General features: G+C 32.9%; 1 non-coding gene across 1 annotated transcript; it reads left to right on the forward strand.

The window, feature by feature from the left end:
* Positions 1–4,410: 4,410 nt before the first annotated feature.
* Positions 4,411–4,517, forward strand: LOC126026357 (U6 spliceosomal RNA). The gene has a single exon (XR_007501654.1). It is a non-coding gene; the product is annotated as a U6 spliceosomal RNA (small nuclear RNA).
* The last annotated feature ends 333 nt before the right edge of the window (positions 4,518–4,850 follow it).

Consider the following 4,850-nt stretch of genomic DNA (forward strand, 5'->3'; position numbering starts at 1 on the left):
CTTAAAGTTTCAACCTATGTCTTGAAGACTTTTCTTTAGTTTAATAATATAGTTCTTTTTATTTCTTCGAGCAGTCTCTACATTGTCCTTCCCACAACAGCTTTGGTTAAGGGCAACAATTAAAGTTGCTCAAGCACTACTCTCATCAGATCAATAATGTATCTACTGATAGGAAAATACTATCACAATAAAAAAGAATATAGTCCTAAATCCTTTTCTTTGCAATTTTTGTTGTTGTTTTTGTTTGTTTTAAGGCCACACATTTAGGCAATCAGGGGTTACTCCTGACTCTCACCTCAGAAATCGCTCCAGGCAGGCTTGGATGACATATATGAGATGCCAGAGATTGAACCCGGGTCAGTCCAGGTTTAGTTCAAGGCAGCCACATGCAAGGCAAATCCCACAATGCTGTACTATCACTCCTACCCCTCTTTTCAGGTTTAAAAAACATTATCTTTTTGATGCACCAATTATCTTCCATATTCCCATATTCTAGCATTATATTCTTTTGTGGAAATGCTGTTCTGATGGAAGCAAACAAAAGTTGTTAAAAAAAATTTGGAACTTACCTTACCAACTAATGAGAAAACAAAATCAGAAGACTTACCACACTATGGGCTGTGCAAAAGCCAAGAATGTGATCTACAGATGACCGGCTAATAGAACCATGATCGGGCAGTATGTATTCTGGGACCAACAAGAAAGCCCTAGTCTAGGGTTTGGTCTACGTCCTGCACAACAATCATGACCTCCAATTCCAGAGTCCTGATTGAGGCAATTGCAACTGAACAGATCTTCTGGAAACATAACGAAAGACGATATTCCAGACTCCATCTGAGTTTCAGCGCAAGGGCCAAGACCACTAGCCACAGAAGACAGATTATAATGACATCAAGGAAACAGAACTTCTAAAATCACAAAGAAAGTCTTCATCATAAATTCCATTCCTTGACCTGTGCACAGACTGAGACCTCTAGATTTAAAGGTCTGTTTTTAACATCCAGATCAGAGCAGAAGTCTTCCATATGGCACAAAAACACCAAGGGGAGAGTAAAGGAACATGAAAGGAGTCTATAGATAATCCCATGACAATATATTCCAAGGGTAGAGAAACCCTGTATCTCTTAGGCCAAGGGGATTCCCGTTTCAGATGACCCCAATATTTACTGTGTCTATGCGGGGGGGGGGGGACAAAAAACACTAAATAATCCTTCTTTTTCTTTCTTTTTTTATTTTAATTTTTTAATTTTTTATTTTCTTTATATAGTTTTTGTCAATTTCTTTGTTTTGGGGTAGATATTGAATTAATTGTCCATTTCTTAATTATATATTTACTTTTTCTTTCTTCTTTTCTCTTCTTCCTCTTTGCGCCTTGTCATATTTCCTATCTCAAGACCATGGCAACTATGTGGTGCATATTTTTATGGCTGCAGTGCTCACTGGATATCTTATTTAATTCCTCTTTTTGAACTGTTGTGGTGTTTTACCTTCTTCTTTTCCCCTTCGTCCTGCAAACCAAGGATGAGAGCCTCTAGAATGACTCTGCTCATAGTCGGTGTAGTCGATTTTTACCCCATTATATTACCTTTCTCTTCCTCAAACAAAACCACATAACTTGAACTTTATAGTCAAGCCTCCCAATTAGAGGGGGCAGTAATGGAGGTACCAATACCAAACAGCCATAAGACCACTAAGAAATAAACTAGACACAAAAGACACAAAAGGCTGCATTCTAGCAGCCCCTGTGGGGAGAGTGGAGGATATGGGAGGCAGGATGAGAGCAGATGTGGGAAGACAATTCGATGGTGGGAACTCCCCTGAATCAATCTAAACATGTACCTGATGTACCTGGAATATTACTGTGAATGATATGTAAGCCACTATAATTAAAATAAAAATGATATTTAAAAATATTTGGAACTTAATCAAACTGTAATCTTTAAAAAGACTTACTAGAATTGTTTGATAGAGTTACAGTTGTACGTGAGCATGTCTTTAAGTTTAGAGTCCATTTACTGCAGTAATTACATCACTTAAATTTCCCATATGTAATTAAAGATCAAAATGGTAATATTCTTTAGTATTATTGGGTTAGTAATAAAATAGAAGGTATATAAAAAGTGCTACAAAATGCTCAGCAGTATCTCAAGAATATATATTCACTATGCCTTTATATAAGGTTAATCAGGTATCAAATTTTCATCTCTGATAAATATTATTTTACATTTTCTTGTTATCATTTTAAATATTTCTCTCTCATATTTGTCAATATTTCTTCCTTCTTAACCTAAATATACATATACATTTCAAATTATGTTCTTGATTTTTTTCTTACTCCACCTTACTTAATGTTTAGTGAAATATGACATATGGAGAAATACAAACACCATTTGTATTCAAGCTTATTCAGTATAAATATAGAAAACAAGCAGATTAACACAAAAACAAACTTTTTGGCTATAAAACAAGATAGTAAGTTATAAAAAAGAAAAAGATAAAGAAGGTGATTATATTAAATAGGAAGGGGACTATTTCATGAAGAAGAATGGAATTGAATTTCTAGTGCTTAACATAGAATGTAAGAATTTTGATTTTTCAATGTTTTATATTTGAAATCGAATGCCTAAACACAATTAGTCAAGATGCAAATTCATTCCTATTTCTATAGTTTTGATACAAATAATGTGTTCTCTAAATGTACTGATAATTTAAAATGCCATTTTATCTTATACAGCTAAAATGGATAGCTGGAGTGGTACTACATTTGGTAGGACACTTGCCTATAGGATTCAATTCTGTGCACTAAATATAGATGGTTCTCTGAAATCACCAAGAATGATCTATGATCACTGGTCCAGGAATAAACACTGAACACTTTGAGAAAGTACAGTAGGTAAATTTTCTTGCTTTAAACAAAACTGACATGGTTTGATTATTGACAATATATATGCTACCCTGAGTACTACAGGAATGATTCCAGATCTAAACTAAGAAAAAAGCCTGTGTACAATAAGAAATTTCTCAAAAACCAAAACTGAAAACAATACAAAATGTACATAACTCAATATTTCCATTTAAATTTAAAAAATTGTGTATTGCATATGTCTAAGAACCAACCCTAATTAAACACATATGAACTACTCTATAGCTTGAGTTATTTGTATATTTTGCCAAAAGCAATTATAAATTCTTCTCTAGAATTTCACTTACTTATTCATTTGTTCAAAAACATTGGGTATATAATGTATAATGTGTCAGCTCTGTGGTGAGTGTTATTGTTTGGTAAAAAAATAATCATGTGCTCCATACTTACTATTAAAGTGATAGATTCATGTAATTTATACAGCTTCCCATTATATAATTACATAATTATAATTATAATATAATTATAATATATAATATATATTATATATTATATATATTATATATAATATATATAATATAATTATAATATAATATAATATAATTATAATAATTATATAATTACAACTGTCATAGATAAAAGAAGTAAGTAATGGAATGTTACACTTCACATAACAAAAGATTCATATAATAAAAGACCAAGTCACTTGGAACATTGAGGAAATGAACTTTGCATAAATTCTAATGATGAATAAAAGTTTCTTATTGATATTGGATCATGAGAAGACAAGACTAAGGCTCTCTCTCCTATACTACTAAGATAAGTTTTGTATTTTGCCATCCAACTTGACCACTTCCTACCAAATCCTTGTCTCTTCTTATCTGGAATTCCAGGGTAAGCTGTCTGTTGAAGTGGAATATGAAACATAAAATATTTAGAAGATTTCCAGAAAGCCAATAGTGTCTCCTAGATTCTAGATAACACTTAAATTTAACTAGAAAAGCCAGAAACATCAATAATATACTCAATGTCTACATGGTACTGGTTATGTACATCTAACATCTTCAGGTTGCTTCATAGACTCTCTACACACTGACATTTCATTCTCTCAATAAGTTAATATCTACTTTTGCTAGATACCACCTCATTTAATATAATGTAGATTTTAAGCATGGATATATTAGATATTAATGCTTATATGATTGTCATCAGAAGAAACATTCTGCCATATATTATATGCCCTCATATATTTAGCAAAAGCATTAAATATTTTTTCTCGGTCATTAGCTTAATATAGTAGTTTCTCATAACATAGTTCACAAATGCTGTTTTTAAAAAGGTGATATCTCTTTTATCTTCTAAGACACTGAGCCCCTAAAAATAAAACTCCTGTAAAGCTTAACAGATGAAATGAAAAAAATTTTCTTCAAGAATTATGCTTGTCTACAGATCTGGAAGTCTGGCAGTATTAACAAAATTTTGTGTCTGTTCAACACATGACCTTGAGTTTATTCTGCTTTCAAATTGTCTAAGTCAGAAATTCTCTCTTGCTCGCCTTGGGAGCACATATACTAAAATTGGATCTATACAGAGAAGATTAGCATGGCCCCTGTGCAAGGATGACATGCAAATTCGTGAAACGTTTCTTATTTTAAATAAAATTAAGGAAAAAAATAAATTCTCTCTCTCTCTCTCTGCCTCTCTCTTTTTTGCGTTTTTGGGGCCACACCTGACAGCGTTCAGGAATTACTCCTGTCTGAAAATTTACTCCTGGCAGGCTCTGGGGACCATATGTGGTGCCGGGAATCGAAAATTGAACCCGGGTCTGTCCCAGGTTGGCCACGTGCAAGGAAATGCTCTATCGCTGTGCTGTCTCTCTGGCCCCTAAGTCAGCAATTCTAAACTCAGTTCTATTGATAACAAACTTTCAAATTATTCCATTTTTGAATGTCATACTTAAAGATATTTCAAACATTTAAGCTATAAT

Source organism: Suncus etruscus, chromosome 1 (assembly GCF_024139225.1).
Source record: "Suncus etruscus isolate mSunEtr1 chromosome 1, mSunEtr1.pri.cur, whole genome shotgun sequence".
Classification (NCBI taxonomy): Eukaryota; Metazoa; Chordata; class Mammalia; order Eulipotyphla; family Soricidae; genus Suncus; species Suncus etruscus.